Source organism: Meriones unguiculatus, chromosome 8 (assembly GCF_030254825.1).
Source record: "Meriones unguiculatus strain TT.TT164.6M chromosome 8, Bangor_MerUng_6.1, whole genome shotgun sequence".
In the NCBI taxonomy this organism is placed as follows: domain Eukaryota; kingdom Metazoa; phylum Chordata; class Mammalia; order Rodentia; family Muridae; genus Meriones; species Meriones unguiculatus.
This window is the reverse complement of record NC_083356.1, coordinates 515042-539165: the sequence shown is the minus strand read 5'-3', so window position 1 is coordinate 539165 and position 24124 is coordinate 515042. Positions and strand designations below refer to the sequence as shown.

The window sequence follows — 24124 nt, the reverse complement described above, 5'->3', positions numbered from 1 at the left end:
GACATCCCACTCTTGCTGAGAGTTTTGCTTTGAGTATTGCTGAGACAGGGAGAGTCCATGGGTAAATCGGAGCCTTCTTGCAGGAGACCCCAGACTTTCAGAGATAACAGATCTTCACTGTGTATCCAAGCAAGCAAACAGGAAAGTTTCCCACAGCTTAATCCCATCAAACTTCCCAAGTTGGGCATATGGGCAGGGCAGGTCTATGAGCAGTAGGCTGCAGGACATTCAGAGTTGAGCAAGGACACCCTGGAGACTTGGGATAGAGAAAAAGAGCCTCTTCTAAGAGCAGCTTTAAAGCAGGCCCAGAGATGAAGCTGAGAGGCAGGGATAGCACGTGGAAGGGCTCCAGAAACTCAGGCCCTTCCCTCATTCTAGCTCTGTCTTTCCAGAATCCACTCCTCACCATAGACCTTTCCACTCAACTTATGACCTGCCCCTCCCTCGAGACAGGAGAGGAAGAGTCACCCCAGCTCTCCTGTGCCCTGTCTATAGCCAGAGCAACTAGGGCTAGACGTTCAGAGCACCTACTTAGTGGTAATGCCGACTGAGGCTGAGGAGCCCAAGGGGAGGCCAAAGACAGATGTGTGAGCTTATGTGTCCAGGCTGGAGCCTTAGCCGACTTTGCCTCTCACTGGTAGATGCATCACTCATCTGCCCAGGGGTGGAGATGGGGTAGGGGGAGGGGATGAAAAACACCCACAGCCCATTAACCTACTTTTGCAACTTCATTAAAACAGAGTCTCCGACATGTCGCCATAAATTGTCTTCTGAGGAAGAAGCCAAATCCAACCCAGAGTTCAAGCAGCACAGCCTTGCAGGAGGCTGAAGTACCGAGTGGAATCGGAACTCGGTGGGCTCTTCAGCTCCTGGCTCCGGGTCCCCTGGGGCAAATGAGAGGCAGAGAAGGGCTTTGGACTGAAACTAGAGATGTGTCCACCACATCTGGCTAAAGAGCAAGCTTTCTTTCTTTTGGTTCTTGGAGTTGGACCTAAGGCCTCATTGATGCGAGGGCAGTTCTATTACTGAGCCACATCCTCAGCTTGCAGAAGCCCAGGGAAGAAATGTTACATAGGATTGCATACGTGATGCTCGTGCCAGGAACACGCAGTGCTTCCTGGAGTCCCTCTCTGCAAAGCTAAAGCCTGCCAAGGCCTCTTCCAAGAAGCCAGGTTCTAGAGCTGGGTATGGCAGCATGTATGTGTAAGCCCAGCACTCAGGAGACCGAAGCAGGAGGATCTCCAGTTCAAGACAGGCTGGACCACACAGTAAGGCCCTCCCTCAAATACACAACAAAACAAAAGGAATCCTCACGCTGTCCTAAGGCCTTTTTTCAAAGTGTATGAGGTGGAGTAGAGCTTAGCTCTAGCTCCCTAAGCTCGAGGCGCCACTGTCCTGGCTGAACAGGTCGCTGAACCAAGTGGAAGAAACTCTGGGCTGCAGGCAGCAGGGCCAGCGCCCTGACCCTGGTTACGAGACCTGGAGCCAGACCTCACATGACGGTGACTGAGGTCCAAGCCCTGGAGATGGTCGCCTAGGTCCTGACTCTGCCTTTGCTACCTACAGGCCGAAGTCACTTATGCTCTCTGTGCCTTAGTTTCCTCATAGGAATAATGTTCTATCATCATGTGGTTGAATGTGAAGTAGAACGACCTATGGAAAACGCGCAGCACATCCTAATGGTCAAATACATGGCTATTGTCATTGTCCTGTGTTTGTTTACCTCAGCCTCCACCCACCTCTAAATGGCCTTGGAGGTTCACGGAATCCAGCTCTGTGTCTTATACATGAGGAAACTATGGCCCCAGAAGGAAGAGACTCAGGTCAGAATCAGAACCCAGATTTCCTTTTGGCCAGTTACCTTTTCCAAGACATGCCCCTGCCCTTAGTTGGACAATGAAGAATTTATTTGGGGTGGAGTTGGGTTTCCTGTCACTACGACGAAGTCTGAGGAGCAGCTGAAAGGCCATGTCCCAGCTCACAGTCTCAGCTATGGCTGAGGCAACGCTGTGCCCAACAAAGCTCAGCACCATAGTGGTGTCGAGGGCAGAGCTGTCCACCTACAGCAGCCAGGAACGGGCTACCCTTCAGAGGCATGCGCCAGCCACCCTCCTCCGTCTAAGCCCACCTCTCAATGTCCCCCCCTCCTAAAACAGCACCCCCGGCTGGGGACCAATTTGTTCCATATGCAGGCCTGTGGGGCCTCCTTCGTATTCAAACCATAACAAGCAGACCGTGGCTTCCTCCGTCGTGACCATTCCATTAGGATGATTGCTTTAGATCCTCCTTTCAAACAGACCTCCCTGGAAATAAAGACAAGAAAAACAAAATGACTCACTGAATCCCACAGCAAAGGTGGACCACAGAGCTGGAGAGCACAGCCCAATGGGTAAAGTGCTTGCCTAAAATGCACGGTTCAGTCCCCGCCACCACTACAAGCTGGGTGCAGTGGCACACGCCTGTATTCCCAGCACTCAGGAAGTAGAAGTAGGAGAATCAGAAATTCCAGGACATCCTTGACTACATATCAAATTACAAGCCAGCCTGGGCCATGTGAAACCCTGTCACACACACACAAACAAAACAACAACAAAAATGGGTTGACTGTCTGAAGAAGAGAGTGTAGGGCCAAGAGCAAGACTGCCTGGAGCCTAAGCTGAGGGTCCTTGTCCCTGTACCTAAGCAGCCCCGCAGAAAAGCCCTCGGGGTCACAGACCTTGGCCATGTGCTCTCAGCAGTCCCACTGCGGTTGCTCCCAGAGGCAGAGTCCCGGGAAGGACAGTCTTCCACAGGGCCTCCGTGGGAGGGAAGAAAGGCTGTGAGAAGGAGGTTTTCGGGCTTGTACATTCTGACAGGCAGTGGAGTACCAGGGTTTGGAGCAGCTGTCAGGTCTGCTGGCCCAGGACCCTGACACGAATCTCAGTCCTGAGCCTGCACTTCTCCCTACACCCAAGAAAACAGGGCGTGAAACACACATTGCTTTAGTTGTCCTTTGAAGGGGCAATTTAGCAGACTGTCTGCAAGCTCTTAGGAGTTAAGGGCTCTATCTTCTTTTTCTCAAGTACTCTCCTCAAAATGGATTCCTGGGGTCAAAGTTCACAGGTAACTGTTTAGGAGGAGGAGGGTTCAGAATAAGCATGGGATTTGCTGAGAGTGGAGAATACATGTATTCTTTTAAAATTATGTGAAGAGTGGCTGGGAGAATGAGAGCAGGGTAAAGCCAGGCCCTGCCAACCATGAGGAGCAACAAATACTGTGTGACTTTGCCTGGATCTTTCCCATCTCTGGGTCACCTGTAAGCAAAGACCTCATAAAATAAAGCTCCAGCCTCTGGACCTCACACCTACTCAAGATGAGCTACTCTGGTGTTCACATTGACAGCCAAGTCACTCAGAATCCTGACATTTTCTTCTTTGGGATCTTTCCAGGTCTCACTAAGAGCAATTTCAGCCCTCTGCAACAACAGACCCCCCCTCATCTGCTCTCAGTCTTCAAAGGTGGATTTTATTAGGCTGCTCTGAGAAGGAAGTCACCGCCCCTCAACTTTTTTTCATGGACTTTCCCATGGCCTTTGCCCTCTTCTCGCTAGAGCACTGGTAAGGGATAGCTGCTCCTGGGTCTCTGGACAAACTCAAGATCCTCAGGGAGCACCGGAGACTGGGAGATGTGGGGTGCCTTGAACATGTACCAACTCCCCTTTGGCTCCCTGCAAGAAACATCTCCCACCTGTAACAAGCTCCTACATTTAGGGGTACTCGCTGGGGCTTCCACCAACTCCTCTCCCAGGGGTGATGTGGGAAAAAGAGGGCTGGCCAGAAGCGGAAATGAAGGACAGGGATCTTGTTCACTCAGGAGCCTGCCCCCTTCTGCACACTTTGCAAGAATTTTCCTGGCCTCTTAGAATTCCAGCCCATGTTCTCAGGGAAGGGTGATAAAGCAAGGGGGACCGTTCTCAGGCTAGGAAGAGTCCCAGGGGTCAGGGTCAGCAATGGAAGGCAGGATCTCTTGGCTGTGGGCCTGGAGGCAGGAATATGGGAGCCCAGGGTGGTGGGAAACTCTGGTCCCTGAAGCAGCAGCAGTAGCGGAGGAGACCTCACAAGGGGCGCCCACCGGAAACTTGCAGAGCTTCTGCAGCCCAGGAATCCTAGTGGGGACCCTGAGAAGGCCTGATGCCAAGCCACAGGGCTGGTTCTAGGGGAGGTAAGAGTGGGTTCTCCCCAGCAGTTGTCAAGGGGAAGAAAAACAGTGGAGCCCACAAGAGAGGAACGAGAGGGAAGGACTAGATAAAACTTCTTAAATACTGGAGTCCTTGTAGTACTGTGTGTGCAGGAGTTAAACTGTCTGTCTGTCTGTATGTGTGTTTGTTGAGACAGGGTTCCTCTACATAGGTCTAGCTGTCCTAGAACTCACTATGTAGATCAGGCTGACCCCAAGCTCAAAGAAATCCACCTGCCCCTGCTTCCCAAGTGCTGGGATTAAAGGTGTGCACCACCAAGCCTGGTTTAGCTCTTAACCTTCTCCACACTCCAAAAGCAGCCTGCAACACTAATCTCATTTTTAATATGAATAAACTGAACGTATAATCAGTAGGAAAGAGACCTACTATCGTGTGGGTTTGCCTAGATTTCACACTCAGCTGCTTTCTCTGGATCCAGATCTCTCCCAGTTCAACTTCAGTGCAGCCCATAGATTTACCATGTAGCTCTAGGAAGCGGCTGTCTGTGTGTCAGTCTGCAGCTGGGCCTGTCTGCAGTCTTACCACCTTAGACACACGAAGTCTCAGAGTAGGGAGGCCCAGGCACCTCAGAGTACAATATAAAACTGAGAGAAGAAACTGGCTGCTGCTGTCCACACAGCTAGGAAGAGCAAGCTTATCAGGGCAGTTTCCTCTGGAGCCAAGATCTCAGCCATCACACACACGAATGCCAGGTACCATGGTTGGCCACGGGAATGAAAAGTAACAGGAGCCTGCCTTTGAGGCTCAGCAAGGACAGGGGACCTTCCACACCAACTTGCAGAAAGACTTAACAAATACAAGGCACCAGCTCTAAGGAAGAAGTTACTAGAAGCAAGAACAGCCAAAAGACCCCCTTCAGGCTGAAGGTGTAACTCAGTAAAGTTTTTGCCTAGCACGCATGAAGCCCAGCACTCATGAACCTGGTAACCCTCACACTTGGAAGATAAAAGCAGAACAGGAGTTTAAGGTCATCCAAAGTCACAGATTAAGTTCAAGGCCAGCCTCTCAAACAAACAAACATACCTCCTGAGCCAACTACATTGGAAGTATATTGAAAATAATCTGCTGATTTGAGAAGCCACGTGCCTCTATAATCCCAGCTCTCAACAGGGAGGGAAGTGGGGTTCACAGCCAGTCTGGGTTACACAGTTAGACCCTGCCTCAAAAACAGAACTGAGGAGAGCTAGGCCTGGTACAGCATGTCTTTAACCCCAGCCCTTGGGAGGCGAGTGTATCTCTGTGCACTTGAAGTCAGCATGATCTCTACGTGAGTTCCAGGACAGCCAGAGCCCCAGTGAGACTCTGCCTCAAATAACTACATTAAAATTAAACAAACAAAAACCAAGTTCGAGAGGGGCCAGAGAGATGGCTCAGCAGTTAAGAGCACCTGCTGTTCTTCCAGAGGACCCACGTTCCATTCCCAGAACCTCATAGCAGCTCACATCTATTTGTAATTCCAGTTTCAAAGGATCTTTCGCCCTCTTCTGGCCTCTGTAGGTACTACATGGTACACAGAAAGCCCCCCTCTCCCCAAAAAACCACATAAAATAAAAAGAAATATTTTTAAGTGGGGGTGGCCTGAGAAATGACAGCAAAGGTTGGCCTCTGCCCTGGCCCCTGGCCTCCTGGAGGAGCCAGGCACAATGCAGCTGCTCTTGAGAGGCACTGTGGGGCTCCAGCAGCTTGGTCACTCAGGGAGCGGCAATGCAAACGTAAATGAGTCTTCGTGTGAGGCTTATGAGATAAGGCCAGAGGCAAGTTGGGTCTGCATCAGAGAAAGCTGGGAGTCCCTGCTAGAAGTCCTAACTCTTCCTCCGCAGCACTGAGGAGTTACAGGAGGCTCCTATCTCCAGTGAGGGGGTCTCATACAACAGGCTTACAGAATGTGCCCGGAAGCAGCTCGCAAATCAGTAAGAAATCTTGAAGCAACAAGAATGTTGGTGTGACACTGTCTCTGGAGCTGAGTGTGTGCTCACACACAGAGACACATGCATACACAAGCCTGGTGCTGTCTGGGAGAGCCTGCTTTCACCAAACTGCCCCAGCCCGCTGCAGTGGGGCGATGATGGGCCGTTCCCTCCCTCCGCTTTTTGCCTCCTTCCCAACCACCTGGCTGGATGAGAATGCAGCCACCTCCCCCAGGCACCCTGTGTCCCAGGCACCCTGTGTCCCGGGGCTCTCCATCAACCTCCTGCTCTAACTCCAGTCTGACTGCAGTTGCCCTGCAGACGTGCACACAGCCAGGAACAGGGTGAGCATCTCCCCCACCTGGCAACGCCCCCAAGTCTAGTGCCAGTCGTGGCTGACCCCATGGCATGGGATGGGCACTGACCGTTCTGCAGCCTGATGAGGGCTCCAAAGGGTAGTGAGGAGGAAGGTGCTGGGAAGCAAGCCAACTGAGGGACCCGTGTGAACTCCGAGGTGGAGACACAACTGAAAAACAAGCCCTTGGAAAGATGTAAGTAGAGTTGGGGAACTTCCCAGAAAGGAGTCAGTGGGTGGCACTAGGGACACTGGCCATTTCCTCCTGCTCTCTACAACTCCTCAGGGTCAGGGAGACCCACCTGCATTGTTTAAATCTGAAAAGGCCCTCGCGGGCCCATTTCAGAGGCTTGTCGCTCAGGTAGTGGTGTTCTCTTGGGAGGCTTTAGAAGGTGAGTCCAGCCAGGTGGAGGTGGTGCATGGCCCTAATCCCAGCACTCGGAGGCAGAGGCAGCCAGATCTCTGTGAGTTCAAGGCCAGCCTGGTTTACAGAGTGAGTTCCAGGACAGCTGAGGCTATGCAGAGAGACCTGTCTTGGAAAACAAAGTGAGCCTAGCCAGGGATGCCACGATGCTGGTTGGTGAAGTGCTCACCACACATGTGCAAGGACTTACAACCAATCCCCAGAAGTGTGGGAGGTTGGTCTGATGCTGCTACTGGCCCTCAAGATCGGGTTACACCTATCTTTGTTTTGTAAACTGCCTAAGATATATCTGATCAGTTGATTAAACAGTCAATACCTGGGCAGGGCAGAATGGGGTAGGCATGGCTAAGGTTCTTGGGTTTAGGAGGACAGAGAGGATCATGGAAAAGAGATGGACAGGAGTAGAGAAAGAAGGAGCATGCCAGGATGGATTAGCCTGAAGAAGAAATCACATGGGCCTGGAGGAAGGATTCCAGTAACAGTGTAAAAAGTCCAGATGAAGAACACAAGCAAGTGCCATGTTTGGAAGGTGGACCAGATGAGGAGGGTTAAGGCAGATGGCACTGGATGGGGCTGGGATATGGATGGTGAGTTTATTGAACCGGCGTAAGTGAACTATCTGTCTAGCCAAGGTAAATAAGGCAATTATCAATCTAACAGGTGTCTGTGTCTTCTTATTTGTGAAAGCGGCTTAAATAATGCTGCCATGATAATCTTAGCGCTGATAATAAACATTTTATAACCCAACACTTCTAACATTAATTATTTACACCAACACAGAAGCTAAGTAAAAAGCCAGGTGTGATGGTGCACACTTGCCATTTCAGCGACGGGGACATGGAGAGAGGAGGGTGCTGTAGCTAGGACAGCCACCGGAGGCTACCTGGGGAGCTCTGACCAATGAGATCCTATCTCAGAAGACAAGGTGGAGAGATCCTGAGAGTAATGGCTGGGACTGACCTCTCACCTCCATGTACACTCCTGTGCACATGCACAAACAGGTATGCACATGCATGAATGCAAATACACGCAGCAAGTGGACCTAGCTGGCTGAAGAAGGTCACAGTGGGAGGCTCTTTGATGTTTATACCCAGCTACTGGTTCCTCTTTGCTTCCTTCTCTGCTGTGATGTGAATGGCATCTGCCAGAACTGCTACAACAGATTCTCCATGTTTTCCTCATCTTGACGGATTAGAACTGGGAGGCGAAATAACTTTCTTCCAGCTGATTGTCAGGTACTGTGGTCACAAGAACACCATCATATCACAGGCCAGACAGCTGTTTTTGTTCGTCCTTTTTTGGGACCCTGGGTGCCAAGGTGCTTAGGCCGTGCCTTACCCTTCCTCCTTCCCCAACACCCCCAATGATAAAATAATAAATCAGGGCAGGGTAGTCATCACTGAGATGTATCAATTAACAGTGGCTAGCAACCACCATGTCTAGCTCCTCCTAGACCCCCACACACACATCCCAGAGAACAAAGACAGTGTGTGATGCTCACTAGCTCTCTGCTCACCCTTCCCCAGTCTCTCTTCTTCACACCTGTGGAGAACTCTCCCCTGGGCTCTCAGAGGACCTCAGAAGCTGCTTGATTCTCAAGTCCTGGGCTTGGAGAGCTGTTGAATGCATGCTTCTGACTCTTAGGACCTTGGTGCCCCTGGGAAAAAGTCCGAAGGAGCTTTGCCATCCTTTCAATCCTGAGGCCTTTCCTCCTCCCCAAGCCAGAGCCTCCTGCACCGCGAGACACCCTTCTCAAACAGCCAGTGTCACCTATCCCTCCCCTCCAGCAGCAAGCCCAGCCTTCCCTCAGGCCCTCCTGCTCTAACTCCAGACTACTTCCACAGCTGAGGCCTGTGGGCAGCCCACTGGGTAAAACAAGGAGATCCACCTCATCCTTCTAATCCCTCACTTCTGCCTTTTGTCCAAATGTGTCTCATCCCTGACTACCAGGCATTTCTCTATGATACTTGTCCTTGATCTTGCCCTCTGTGGGAAGGATATGCGGGAAAGGTCATTTATTTTAAGTCTTGTGCCAGTACACCAGGTCACAGGCATTGTGGTCTTCACAGGCTTTCATTCTACCAGCCTTCCAGAATAGCTCCCCTCATTTTACGCCCCTGGCCAACGCCCCCCCCCCATAACCTCATCACCAGGGCACTGGGGGAACACCTGCTTCCAGCAGCCCTGGCCCCAGAGAGCAGGCTGCCTCACACAGCCCAGCCCCCAGCCTGCGCTGGAGAAGGAGGTAATTAGGAGCTGTGCAGTCCTTGTCCCCCAACAGGTACAGCTAAGCAGCAGCATCCATCATCAGGAGCAGCTGCCAGAGATGGGAAGGGTCACGTGGCAAGGCGGAACCAACAGGAGGGCGAAGGGAGGCCTCTGAGCTAGAGATTGGCTGGACTGAAACAGGAGAGTTGGAGTTGTGGCAGCTAACCTGAAAATGACCTTGCGGGGACTTTAGTGCCCCTGGCTCTGCCCTGGCTCCCGAGGCATCCTTCTGTCTGCCTCTGGCTCCTCATCCGAGGCCCTCTGCCCTGGCTCTAGCATTCTCTCCTGCCCTTCCACATCACTGACACAGGTCCAAGTGCTCTCTTTCTAAAGGACAATGGTGTCTTCCATGCTTGCCTAGTCCCAGGGAGATGGAGACAGCTCTCTGGCCTGAGTAGGTACTGATGACTCTGTGAGGGAGAAAGGAAAGGGGAGAAGCTAGCCAGAGGAAATGTCAATGCACATGTAATCCCACGTGTGTGCCAGGTCAGGCCAAGCTTGCCAGGCTCTGTGTGTGTGTGTGTGTGTGTGTGTGTGTGTGTGAGAGAGAGAGAGAGAGAGAGAGAGAGAGAGAAGCTGTGCTGGAGGCTGTGCACATGGCATGGGTGCAGCCCAGAGTGTGTTTTGAGTATTTGCACTGATGGGACACACTACCTAACGTGCCACAGTGCACAAGGCAGAGTTGAACATGATGACCTTGTATGTTATTTCTATGAGTGTGCACAGCCACGTGTCCCTGGACCTGCTCCTGCACACTAGCACAGTGGACTTCACCTTGACTGTCTCTGATCCAAGTAAGGGAACCCTGCTAATGTCTTGCCTCTGTAACCCCTTGGCACAGCTCCAAACCAGATGGGGAACACCCTCCTCAGCCCCCAGAGCCACAGGTCAAAGCAGCAGCTGGCAGGAGAGAAAAAAGAGAGAAGAGGAGGGGCAACACCTGTGAGGGGTCCTCATTGCATATGCAAATGTGCTCATTAGCAATGCAGAGCACTTCCTGAGCTAATGGCTGCAGTGCTGTGAAGATGTGTGAGTGTTGCCTCCCAGAAGAGGTGTGCCAGGGCTCTCCATCCCCAAGTCTGATCTGAGGCAGACTTCAGAGGGGAGCGGGGGAGTGGGGAGGAGCCTATGGCAGGGACAAAGGGCAGCTGTGGCAGGCAACCAGAAGGCTTCTGCCAGGGGAAGTCTGCACAGGGCATGTGGCTGTGCTGTGCAGAGTGGACAGAGCACTGCACTGCTCCTGCCAGAACTGTCCTCCTTGCCCCACGCCCACCTCTCCATCCCCCAAGCCCAAAAGCTGTGGACCCCTGGCTCCTTGAAGGATGACCCTGGCTCCTGCCCCACAGGACTCTGGGAGCCCTCTCCCTCTTACTGGCTTAACCTGCATCCTCAGGCCTCATTTCCTCCCACCTACTGTCCTGAACATCCAGAAGAAGAAAAAAGTAGTTGCACAGTCTGAAGTAAAGAAAGGAGTCAGACTCCCGTTCCCTACCCTGCTCTTGCACGCAGCCGTGTAAATGAGCCATTTCTTGGGGCTTGTGTTGTTTCAATCTCCCTGTCACCAACATGGCACCAGAAACAAACACAACCAGAAACAGTCAACCCGTGAGCGTCCTCACAAGCACACAACCATCTGCTCATGCCCCTCACAGAGGCACAAGCCACCCTGCTCGCCTGTTCTAAACACACACCCACGCTCTCTCCAGCTCCTGCTGTCCTTGTGCACGTCACCCATCGTAGGGACAGAGTCCACAGAGACCTCCCCTGCCCTACCCCCTACCTCTCCATTCTTTGCTGCTTCCTCCCTCTCCCTCCCTCATCCCTGGGCACCCGTTTGCCAGGGTTATTTATAGAAGCAAGCGATAAATTCAGTGTGTTTCTCAGCGCGCAAAGCTATAAATAATGGCACAGATCATTAAACCCCGAGAGCAGGCCCGGCCGCCCTGCAAACAAGATGAAGTGCAAACCACCACGTGAGAGGGAGAGAGGGAGGTACAAGGGAGCGCCCCAGGGCCATCAGCCCCAGCCTGCACCCCCCAACCTAGGCCCTGAGAACCTGGACCTCCTGATACCTGCTGGGCCCAGGGGTGGTTGGGTAAGCACAGGGGCTCACACAGTGGTGAGACAAGCTTACCACATCCTCCAGCCTTCCTCTTGCCCCTCTGCCTTCTACCTCCTGCAGTATTCTCCCACCTTTGAGGTACCTCTTCTTCTTTCTTTCTTTCTTTCTTCCTTTCTCTCTCTCTCTCTCTCTCTCTCTCTCTCTCTCTCTCTCTCTCTCTTCTTTCCCTCTTTTGTTTTTGGTTTTTTGAGACAGGGTTTCTCTGTGTAGCCCTGGCTGTCCTGGACTCATTTTGTACTCCAGCTGGCCTCAAACTCAGAGATCTACCTGCCTCTGACTCCCAAGTGCTGGGATTAAACGTGTGTGCCACCACCGTTCCTGGTTCTTCTTCTTCTTCTTCTTCTTCTTCTTCTTCTTCTTCTTCTTCTTCTTCTTCTTCTTCAACTTATTTTTATTTTATGTTCATTGGTACATGTATTTCCTGCATGTATGTCTATGAGGGTGTCAGAAGCCCTGGAACTGGAGTTACAGACAGTGTGAGCTGCTACATGTGTGCTGGGAACTGAACCTGATACTATGGAAGAGCAGCCAGTGCTCTTAACTACTGAGCCATCTCTCCAGCCCTGCATATATATATATGTATATAATATATATATATATATATATATATTTCAAGATAAGGTCTCATTAAGTAGGTCTAGCTGTTCTGGAACTCCCTCTGTAGACCAGGCTGGCCTCAAACTCACAGAGCTCCTCCTGCCTCAGCCTCCTCTGCTGGGATTTAGGGCCCACACCACCATACCCACATCATATTCTCCCATCTGCAATTCTCCTTTTATCTTCACAAATACCTCTGCCCTCTCCCTTCTGCTCTTCATCCCTCCCTCTTAGCCACCTGTTTCCTTCCTTCCTTTCTTTTTTTCTTCCTTCTTTCCTCCCAGTCCATGTCTGCAGGCCCATGGAGGGATGCTGATCCCACCCAGGAGCCCTCAGAGGCAGAAACTTCCCTGTCAGCAGAACAGTGGTGAGGGCTGCTGATTCAGTGTCTGTAATCTCCCAGGCTGAGGCGGGTGGTGGGGGCAGGAAGGGCGACAGGGAAGATGGATGAGGAGGAAAATAGCATGGACACCAGAGACAGGCTCTGGATGATGGGGCTTCTAGGGAACAAAACCAGAACCAGGGCTCCAACATGACCCTATCACTACTAGCTGGTCATCCCAGGGAAGGGTGCTTTCAAGGTATGGAGGGAGAAAGCTGTGGCAAAGAACAAGAAAACACAGGAGCAGGGGGAAAGAAGAGGGCACAACGAGGGGCCATTGAAAGTCAAGAGAGGCATCAGAAGCCTCAGAAAAGCTAGCGGACATGACAGAATGCAATCCTGCCCAAGGACACCTCAGACCCATGCAGACCCACAGGCCACAGTGCCTTCCTGAGTATGGGCAAAAGTACAGCAACTTTGGGAATCCCAATTATGCCTGCCCATCCCTCTCTTCTTCACTGTTAGAAGATGCTGCCACCCTCTTCTGGTTTGCAGATTCGCCTCAGCCCCAACCCTGGTCCCCACATTCTAAGCATCCCATCCCTTCCCACTGATTCTAGGTTGGTCAGCCAGGGAGAGACCACACAAAGCCCAACTGAGAAGCAGGACCAGACCCTAGGGCCGTGGTCAGCTTTGTCCTTTTATGAGGGTGGGGGGGACATCAGGTGAACAAACCCCAAATGGGATGGTAAAGAGCAGACTCTGCCATCAGCCAGAGCCTGCCCCTGAGGGATGGACACAGAAGGCTGGGAAGACTGACTGACTGGACGCTGGGCCTGAGCAAGCATGGCCTGGTTGTGTGGCCAGGGATGGATGGTGAGGCCTGGAGCCTTCCCCACCTCCCTGCCGCATGGCCATATGACCATCTGCTCCCACTCGCGCCTGGGCAGCTTTGATGCACAACTTGGTTATTTGCCCAGGGATTTATAGTAGGAACCAGGACAGCAGCTAAATCCCCAGCCACCAAGTTAAATCAGCTGCTGCGATGGGCTGGAACGAGGAGATGCTGGTCTGGGAGGCTGCACAGTGGGCTAGAGAGGAAAACACTTGTCCCTGCTCCCCGGGAACAACTGTCTATAAATCCCCTCAGGCACCCATTAGGGCTGGCAGTCTGAACAGACTTCATTGCTTGTGGCTCAGAGGACAGTACAGTGGGCAGTGCTTGAGGAAGCAGGCTGTGGCCAAGGGCTGGGTCGACTACAAGAAGAGCTGAAAGTATCAAGCACTCGGTGGTTACCACTCCCCTGCTTTGAGGGCTGTGTGAAGCCTCTAATGACAGGGGCTCAGATGCTCAATCTGTGACCCCCCAGGCATGTTCCCTGTGTCATTGTTTCATCGCCTGAGGTGACGAGAGCAGCAGACACCTCTCAGCATTTCTATGACTAAAAGAGACACAGCAGAAAGTGCCTAGACATTGTGGGACAAACTCTTAGGGCCAAGCTAGGACCATGCAAAGGGAGGGGTACCATCAGACTCTTGGAAGACTCTAGGGGTACCACGAAGATGTTCACAGAAAGAGGGGGGCTGGGAAGACAGTTCACGGAGTGAAATGCTTATTGTGCAAGCATGAGAAGCATATAGAGCGCAGGCATGGCCAGAAGATGGAGACAGGTAGATCCGGGTCCCTGACCAGTCTAGCTGAAAAGCTCAGGGTTCAGTGAAAGACTCTCAAACACTAAGGTGAAGAGCAAGGTGGGACGATACCTGAAGCCAACCTCTAGCCTCCACACAGGCACGCCTATGCACGTATACATGTACACGCCGCACACGCGCGCGCGCCCACACACACACACACATGCACACACACTTTTGCGCACACACACACACACACACACACACACGCACACGCACACACACACACACATACACACACACGCATGCACACACGCCCAGACAGGGAGACAGACTAACACAGACTCTGACTGACTGAGGTGGAGATTCTCAGTCTCACTGGGAGAGTGAAGCCAACTTTTCCCAGGACTGTGGCTGAGAGTCCTTTAGGGGGACAGCCTGCCTCTACCTGTCCACTGTGACTTCAGCAAGCTCTTTAGCTTCTCTAGACCTGCTCTCCTCATCTACAAAATGTACACAATAATATTCCTTTTCCAGAGTTACTGAGAGAATCACATGAGATGATACATAGTTTATAGTGAGTGCTCTATACTATTATGCTGTTACTATTATTTCATCAGCAGAGCAAGTGAAGGTTAAGCATGGACCCTGGGTCTAGCCAACAGCTCCCTGAATTCAACGGTGTGGCCAGTAATGGGGTGATAATACCAAAGGCAAAAGAAAGAGAGGGGTGCATGGAGAAGGCTATGTGGATAGGTAAAGAAGACGCAATAAGGAGACAGAAACATAACAGGAAAACAGGTGTACACAGAAATAGAAAAGATGGTAAATTTACAGCAGAGAGAGAAAGGGATGGGCCAGAGGTATAGAACAGGAAGCCCAGGAGGAGATAAAGGGGAATCCCCTTTATAGAAAATGATTGCAACTGTGCACGGTGGCACATGCCTGTGATCCTAGCACTCAGGGAGGCAGAGGCAGGTGGAGCTCTGTGAGTTCGAGGACAGCCTGGTCTACAAAGTGAGTTCAAGACAGCCAAGGCTACACAGAGAAACCCTGTCCCAAAGAAAGAAAGAAAGAAAGAAAGAAAGAAAGAAAGAAAGAAAGAAAGAAAGAAAGAAAGAAAGAGAAAGAGGGAGAAAGAGAAAGAGAGAGAGAAAGAAAGGAAGGAAGGAAGGAAGGAAGGAAGAGGGGGAGGTAGGGGGAGAGAGAAAGAGAAAGAAAGAGAGAGAGGGAGGGAGGGAGAGAGAGAGAGAGAAAAAAAGAAAGAAAGAAAGAAAGAAAGAAAGAAAGAAAGAAAGAAAGAAAGAAAGAAAGAAAGAAAGAAAGAAAGAAAGAAAGAAAGAAAGAGAAAGAAATGGATGGCGAGGTAGAGAATGCAGATGGGATGGGAAGCGAGAACGGCAGTCAGCAGAGGAGAGGAGCCTGGAGCTGGAATCAGGCAGAGGGAGGAGATGGAGGTTGTAGGTGCACTGAGAGCAAAGGAAACCAGGACAGCAGAGAAGCAAGATACTGGAGAAGAGGCTGAAGACAAAGCAGGGAGCCAGTAAGGCAGAGCTTCAAGGCTACTGCCAGAGCACGATTTCAAGCTGGTGCCACAGCCTTCCCCCAGCTCTCATTTTCAGCCTGGCTTCCCACAGCCTCTTTCCCACCACCCCCACCTTCATGGGCCGAGCCTGCTGGAGGAGGAGAATGGGGTACCTGGGCTCTGGTCACCAGATGACAGGGAAAGAAGAGCCCCAAGGTAGAGCAGAGCCCAGACAGTCAGTGTCCTCCTGGCAGAGCCCCTTCCTTAGCATGCTGACCTCCAGGAAGGCAGCCGTTACAACAGCTGAGAAAAGAGAAGGGCTTCGCACCGTCAGCTCTTGTGAAGCAGACGGCCTGCGCTGGAATGGCCACCACACATTCCAGAGCATCCTGGGTAGTGACTGATTCCTGAAACCGCTGTCACCAGACCCTCCCACAGGTGCAGGCCGCGGCCTGTGCAATGAGCTCGAGATTGCACCACCCTCCCCACTGTTCCTCTTTCTTCAACCCTCTTTATTGTCTCTTCCTATCACACCACCTCACAAATCTCAAGCTGGCTTTCTGTTTGCTTTCCAGGCACTCCCCATGGAATCTGGTCTGGCTGCATACAACTTGGAGCCCCTTCACTTGGGAATAAGCTGGAAGGTGACAACCCCCCACAAAAAAAAGTTATGCAGCAGCTGCAGCACAATGTGACAGATGACATGCTGTATCTTCAGAACCTCCATCTCCCCAGTTTCCACCCCAAAGGACCATCTAAAACAGACCCACCCAGGAAAGAACCAGAACAAATAAAGCAGCGTGAGAAGAAAAGCCAAGAACGTGCAGCTACTGAAGAGGAACTCAAACATAAACATAAACACAGAGGGAGCGGAGAGCGGCTTCACACCTCTCCGTCGTCAGACATGTGGTGCTCACCAGCAATCTCAGCATTTCGGAGACGGAACCTAGAGGACCAAGGATTAAAAGTCACCCCGGGATACATGAGTTCCAGGATAGCCTAGGCTACATGAGACTGTTTCAAATAATAAATAAGTGTCCCCCACACAGAAGCGTCACCAATCCTGTTCCCAGCAACTATTCCTTGCCTTGCATCAAAAGTGTGATCAGGCAGGGCCAGTAGGATGGCTCGGTGGGAAAAGGTACTAGTGACCCCGGTTAGACCCCTGGAACCCAGGTAAAGCTGCAAGAAGACGATGGACTCCACAAAGTTGTCCTCTGACCTTCAAATGAGCTTTCTTTGCACATACATGTGTGTGCACACACATACAATGATAAATAAATAATTTTTAAAGCTTTACCTACTTTCATGTGTATGATTGTACATATGTGTGTATGTATGCATGTGTGTATGTATGTACGTATGTATACCATGTACATATGTGGCACCTATGAAGGTCTTAAGAGGGTGTCTGATCTCCTAGAACTGGAATTACAGACAGGGATGAACCATCTTATCAGTCCTGGGGACCAAAATCGGTCTTCTATGAGAGTAGCAAGTGCTTGTAACCATGTACACCTCTCTCCAATGTATAAATAAAGAAAACACGTGTGTGCACACACGTGTGTGTGTGTGTGTGTGTGTGTGTGTTCATGCACACTCTTGTGCTGGAGAGATTGTTCCATGGTTTAGAGTACTTACTGCTTTTTCAAAGAGCCTGTGGGCTCAATCCCCAGCGTCAACATGGAGGCTCACAACCTTCTGTAACTCCAGTTTCCGGGTGTCTGACACCCTCTTCTGGCCTCTAAGGGCACCAGGCACACATGTGGTGCACATACATACATTCAGGAAAAATAACTCATACATATAAAATAGAATAAGTAAATATTTTAAAAATGTAAAGAACAATGAAAGGAGGGGCTGGCAAGACGGCTCATCAGCTATGGATGGCATTGCTCGTGCCGAGGACATGCATTCTGTTCCCAGTGTGAGGGGCAGCTCAAGACACCTGTGCTTCCTGTCCTCTGTGGGTGCCTTCATTCACATACACACACCTCCTTACAGACACATGCATACACATAATTCAAAATAAAAATCTTTTATTTTAAAGAATTCTCAATGTAGTGCTGCACACTTTTAACACCAGCATTGGAAAAGTGGAGGCAGGAGGATTTCTGTGAGATCCAAGCCAGCAAGGCTCCACAGAGAGAACCTTTCTCAAAATTAAAAAAAAATAAAATGAAAGAGAAAAAAAATAGACCAACAGCAAGGATTTAGCCTATTTTGATCACTATATAAGTTCTAGATTTTTTCTTGAGATATGAGGCAGAGAACATTTGTTATGGAACTGGAAGCCAGCTGGGCTGAAAGAGCCAAGATCTGAGAGAAATAGAAAAGACAGGGGCCATGGTGCCCACAATATCAGAAAAGCCCTCCCGGAGCAGAGAAGCCAAACCAGGAGCAAGGTGCCAGGCCTTCGGAGGGTTTCCCACTGCCCAGCCCCTGCACACAAAGCCCCTGCCAGCCAGCTTCTCTGCCTTCTGCTAAACTCGATAGCTGCTGCTTCTGATCAGCGGCAAACAAAAGAAATGAAAGAAAATAATAGTCCATGCCTTCCACAGGACAGCACCTTGAGCAGCCTGGCTCCCACTCACTGTCCCTGCACACCCTCCAGGGCCCTACACCCTCATCAGGGTTCTCTCCATCCTCCTCTGAGGCCAGATTTAAATCCCACCTCTCCAGTTCTCTTACATTTTTTTAAGGCAGTGTCTCACATATCCCAGAGTGCCCTAGAACTCACTCTGCAGCTAAGATACCCTTGAACTTCTGACCCTCCTGCCTCTACCTCTCAATTGCTGGGGTTACAGGTGTGTACCACCAAGCCCTTGTGTGCAGCGCTGGGGACGAAAGCCAAGACCTCACGCATGGGAGATAGGCACTCTACAAATGAGCTAGGTCTGCAGCCCCCACTTTGTCGCTGTTTCTCCTTCCCCCTGGACGGGCCTCTGTCCTGAGTTCACCTGTGTGCCTGGTGCTGGGGGGCAGTTTGGGCTGTGCTTGAGAACTGGGAATAAAAACTGGTCCCAGCTCAGTCTCTTTGTGACTCAGGGTCCCCAGAGGAAGGAGACACCTCGGGACTGAGGGGCTGCAGCCACTCCAAGATCCTGTCCCATCATGGTGGGACCTTTGAGAAAGAGACTTTGATGTGGTGGGTGCTTTAGCTCTTCCAGCCTCCCTGACACTGTGCAGCTAGGAACTTCTAGGGGCTTTGGGAGCCTTGGGGCTTCTTTGTTTGCCTCTTCTCTCTCCATCTCTCTCCTCAGTATTCAATCTCTTATGCTTAGGCCGAGGGCATCTTGTACCTGAGAGATGGTTCCTCAAAGCGTAACCTGAGAAGCATCCATACATGCATGTCCAGGAAAATGCTGGAAATGCAAACTCTTGGCCCATTCAGCCCTATGGTGATTTGGAACACATTGGAATTGAAGGCCTACACTTCCAGAAAGGCAGACCAGGGGCCTCACAGCAGCAGAACGCCCAACCCAAGCCACTCCTTCATTAAAGTCCCTATTTGATAAATAAGGGATAAGGACCTGCTGGGTGAAAATGGCAGGCACTGGGGATAAAATGGAACGACCTGGGGGCTGGAGAACTGGCTGCTCTTCCAGAGAACCTGTGTTGACTCTCAGTACCCACATGGTAGCTCACGACCATCTGTCACTTCGTCTGAGGAGCCTACTTTCTTCTTCCAGCCTGCATGGGACCAGACATACACATTAAGTAAACACAGATACCTGTGGGAGGTCCGGGTGGCCGGCTGGGAGAACAGGTCTGTTCTCACTAGTTGTCCCAGCTCCTGGCTCCACAGCATGGGGGCTTGTGTAACTGAAGACTCAACCCTGAGGCGGAGGAGATCCATCCTTTGGATCAAAAAGCAGACAGGATAGGAGCAGTGACATGGGGGAGGCGTGCACTGAACACAAGGAAATGGAGAAGGAAACTCCTGAATGTGTGCCACCCTCTAGAGCCATACTCAAGCTGTCCTCCCCTCCCCCAGTGCTAAGATACAAGCCGGGAACTTAGGCCTGCTAGACAAGTAATCATCACTGAGCTACCCAACCCCCTCCAGGATGCCACGCTGGCCTCCCACAGCGTGGGGGGGGGCGGTGCTGACAGATACCTCCTGTAGATAAAGTCGCATCAGTTTCTTCCAGAAGCTGAGGCACTGAAGACAGGCCAGCCAGCAGGGTGAGCACAGGACAGGGACCAGTGGGGAATAGAACCAGCGAGGGTGATCAGTTAGGGGTCTGCAGCAGCCAACAATACAGATGACTGGAATTCTTCAAGAGAAGATGCTGGCGCACTCAGCTCGCTTAGTGACATTTTGACAACAGGGCTGAAGAACTTGGAAACTGGAAGAAGATGGCTGAGTGTTGGCTCAGGGTCTGAGCCACCTGACAGGCTCAGCAATCCAAGAGCATCTAGGGGCTGGTTTACCAGGTCAGAGAAAGGTTTCGAGGACAGAAACTACCTAGAGTGGAGGGGATAGTCCATATTAGGAAGTCACCAAGAATGAAAGCAAAGAAGTGGAGAGGGGGAGCCGGTGACATCTTTGTGAAAGTTTCTGAAGAGGGAGAATTTCTTCTGCCTCCACTGTCCCCTTCAAGCCTCCCTCTTGTGCGTGGACAAAGTGCTCAGCCCTCTGCTGCCTGTGGCAGTGCAGGTACATGAAGAACTCTCAGTTCTGCCCCAGGAGCCCTGTCACTAGCTGGCGGGGCAAGCTGTTTCTCAAGGCCTCAGTTTCCCCATTGACAAAGCAGTAAAGATGAGGCAGGATTTCAGGCCCTGTTGATCTCCACCGTTTTTCCTGAGCCAGAATGCGGAGCATCTGAAATCTTGCAGGCCCTGGTCACGATGAGGGGTGCTGGGTGGCTAGTGTGGCAGTTGTGTGGGGTTTCCAGGAAGTGACAGACAGACAGCAAGTAACAGGACCTCTAGATAAGCGGCAGCAAGGGCTGCTGAGGAGGAAGGATAGTGAAGGTGAGTCCCAGGCCCTCATCTCTTCCCCAAGTCCTCCTCAGCATTTTGTTTTCACTCTTGCAATACTGAAGCGCCTATGCTCTTGTCATTGGACCCCTGAAGGATCCTACCCACATCACTGAGGACTCCTAACAATGCCAGTCTGGTCTTCACAGGAAACTGAGACCCACGAGCCTCCTCTCCTTGGATGTTTAACGGGCGTCTCACATCTAATGTGTCCAGAGCATGCCCCTTGAAGCCAGCTCCTTGGTATCCAGGACATCAGGTAATGGCGAGGTCCGTGTTCTGGTCACTGACGGCAAAACAAAGCAACACAACACAAAACCTCTTAGTTCATCCCTGACTGCGCTGCTTTCGCACCTCCTGTCTGGCCCACCCCAATGCCCCTCACACAGCTGACTGCACAGCTGACTGCACAATTCATCCAGACAGCGCTTCAGCCCTGCGGACGCTGCGCCGCATGCAGGGCCAGGCCCCACCGCCTCTGCCCACTCTCCTCTCCGCCAGGCCCCACCGCTTCTGCCCGCTCTCCTCTCCGCCAGGCCCCACCGCCTCTGCCCGCTCTCCTCTCCGCCAGGCCCCACCGCCTCTGCCCGCTGCCACCGTGCACACTTGGCATCCACTGCGCTCCCGACACCGAGTACTCCAGGGAATCCACACGTCACCCTCAGGCCCTGACTCCCCAGGGGCTCCAGTCCGCTGAGTGGAAGCGCAACTTTGCTGTGACTCATTAGTCCCCCCATGGTCATGACCGGGCGACCCCTGAGAAGCCCCTGCTCACTCCCTTCCCTGCTTTCCCTGCTCCAGCCGAGTAGTCCTCACTGCTGCTCACCAGACTCGCTCTCGGGAGGCTTCCCGTGCTGTCCCCGTGTCTGCCTGGGCCCTGCGACATCTGCTGAATGCCAGACTCCAGATGTTGGGGCCAGAGCACAGACATGCAAGGGAGGGAAGCAAGCGGGGAGTCGGGTCCCCCACGGAGCCCGACACGGCTTGTCTTGCTTTCTGTGTCCCCGGGTCTGTCTTGGTATGATCAGGGATCTCAGAGTGGGCTGCTCTTGGCCCCTTTCCGTGCTCCTCGCGGGGCTGGTGGGCCTGCCTCTCTCTAGCCCCCTCAGGACCTCACACAGGAGTCCTGTGACCGCCCTGAACCGGCAGGCCAGGCCTTTTTGCGCCTAAAGGACGCAGAGACGCCACCTCTTCCCACCACCTCCAGCCTCTCCTTGAGGTCTCTTACTCCGGTGCTGGGAGGCAGCTTCAAGAGGAAAGGGAAGGGCTCAGGACCGAGGCGCAGGAGGCCTGAGAGGGGGAAACTGAGGCAGAGAGAGGCACAAGCGGCGCGGAGCGGTGACCCAGAGAGAGGCCTGGACAGCGCAGGCCCAAAGGGGTCCGTGTCAGAGGCAGAGGCGATGAACCGCGGGCTGGGCGTCCCGGGACAGAGCACGCGTGGAAGGGGGCGCGGGGGGCGCGGGCGGCGCGGGCGGCGGAGCACTCGCTCCGGGCAGCGGGAGCACACGCGGGCGGCGCGGGCGGCGCGGGCGGAGGCGGCGGGCCCAGCCGAGCGGCGGGCGCCGGGAGCGGGCTCGTAAAAGCCGCGCCGCGCGGGGAAATTGCCGCCAGAATCGCTGAGCTCCACAAAACGCCGCCCGCGCGGCCCGCCGCCGCGCCCGCTCCAATCTCCAGCCTCATCGGCGCGCGGGCTGGTTATGCATTTAAATGTTATTTAATTGGATTGCAGAGGAGCTGGGGGCCAGGGCGCCCCCCCTCCGCCCCGCACGCGCCGCACGTCTGTTTTCCGAGTCACAGATTGCCGCGCACCCCCTCCCGCCCAATCCCCCGCCTCCGCTGCTCCTCTCCCTCCCTCCTGCAGCCGGCCAGAGGACACTCGGAAAGACACCAGCCTTCGGAGACTGAACACTCAGAGGCTACGCGCACACATACACACACACACCGAGACCTGCAGACACACAAAGACACAGCAAAAATGGGCTACAGTCATTTACACGAGTGTCCATCCGGAAGATTGAGAAAGGCAGACACAAAAGGTCCCCAGGACCACGGAGTACACAAATGTGTGTGAGCAGCTGGAAGCTAACCCCGCAAGGCAGGACATCGCCTGACCTCTCCCGGGATGATAGCGCTCACAAAGTGACTGCCAAGTCCGAGCACACAGGAGGCGCCACAGCAGTGACCTCCCAAAGCCGGGCAAGGAGGGACGCCTGTGTTCACACTCAGCTGGGCCACCGCCATTTGCTGTACCTGTTCAGTGACACCTGTCCTCCCAGACCACAACGCCCGAGGCCTCGAAAGGCGCCTGCATCCGTAAGGAAGTTCTTCAAGCTGAACAAAGAAACAAAATTGAGTCCAAATTACAAAAGGCAGGATGGAGGCTGAACACCAGGAGGGCCTTCCTGGGGGAGGGGAGGGTGGTGTGTGTGAGGTGTGTCTCTCTCCTCTCTGGACCTGGGGAGCTAGCTGAGCCGTCAGTGAGGTAGACTGAAGGACGGCATGTCCTGCAGAGGCCTGCCCTCCGCACACTCCCAACCGGCAACAAGAAACTGCCGGCCTGAGATGATCTGGGTCACACTACTTCAATTAACGAAAATGGAAATGGCAACCTGGCTTGGCACAGGTCCCCATAAAGGCCCATTCTGGGCTCTCAGCCACCCCTTCTGCAAGCAGGGCCCAGAGACTGACGTCAGCCCGAGGATCTGAACTGTGGGAGGAGAAGCTGGGCAAAATGTGTGGAGAAATTCTATGTCAGCTCCAGGGCCCGACCAAAAAGGAGAGTGTCCCCACAGGCGCGATAATTCACCCTTACTGCTAAGCACACTCCCCGGCCAGGCTGACACAGGTTTCTGAGAAAGAAAGCGACCGGCTTCCTGCTGAGCAATTTATTTCTGCAGGCCGAAGCTGGGCAGTTTACCCGTGTTTAACTTCAATGTCTCATGCTCCAGTAGAAGTTGTCTCTGGGTCAACTGGGGAAAAGACTAATATGCCAAAGCAGGAATATTAGAAGAGTAGGGAGTTGGTCTGGGATAGGCCACAAGCTCTAATCCTCACACATGCACACACACACACACACACACACACACACCTATCCTACCACTAGCTCTTGGCCTCGGCTAGGGCCAGGCTGCATTTCCAGTCCTGCTTTTATATAACATGTTGGGTGGGAGTTGAGCAAAGCACTCAGCGTTATGCATGCTGAGTGGCGTGAGTACAGTCTGCGCCAGCCCAGCTCCGCTACCATAGCACTCCCCACGCAGAGCCTGCAGATCTCCGCCCCAGACGCTTCGAGAACAAGAGAGCAAGGTCTACTTCCATCTTCCCTGGAGACACGCCCAACTTTTGGCTCCTGTCTGATTCCTTCTGAGTCCTCCTCTCACCCTGTTTCCCGTCCCGTGGCAGGTGGGCCTGAAAGCACCTGGCTGTGGAGAAGGGAAGTTCGCAAGTCTCACCAGGACACACGCCCTTCCATCCCAGGGTGTCCAGACCCTGTGCTGTGAGAACAACCTGCTCACAGCACGCTTTCAGCCCCAGCTGCCCCGTGTAGTCTGTGCTTGCATCTCTAGCAGTGGACAAGGAACACTGTGGGGATAAGAGAGCATCCCATCCCCTCTGTCACTCCCTGCAGGGCCGAGCATGACTCACAGCACACATAATGGACCTCGGCTGAAGCGAGAAAAAGTGACAGCTCACACACTGGGCTTCATCCCAGCCTCCCTCTAAGGAGAGAAAAGAGGGTCCTTTCTTCC

The 24124-nt window shown here is 52.7% G+C and overlaps 1 long non-coding RNA gene across 3 annotated transcripts; it reads right to left on the bottom strand.

Moving 5' to 3' along the window:
- Positions 1 to 736: 736 nt before the first annotated feature.
- LOC132655719 (uncharacterized) lies at positions 737 to 23015 on the bottom strand. 3 transcript variants are annotated; one of them, XR_009593503.1, is made up of 5 exons: positions 22626 to 23015; positions 19510 to 20661; positions 19124 to 19249; positions 16278 to 16335; positions 737 to 2303 (listed from the first exon to the last, which is right to left on the bottom strand). It is a non-coding gene; the product is annotated as an uncharacterized LOC132655719 (long non-coding RNA). The 3 variants fall into 3 exon arrangements; XR_009593505.1 differs by lacking the exon at positions 22626 to 23015 and adding an exon at positions 21202 to 21860; XR_009593504.1 differs by lacking the exons at positions 19510 to 20661; positions 22626 to 23015 and having other exon boundaries at positions 19124 to 19501.
- Positions 23016 to 24124: the final 1109 nt, after the last annotated feature.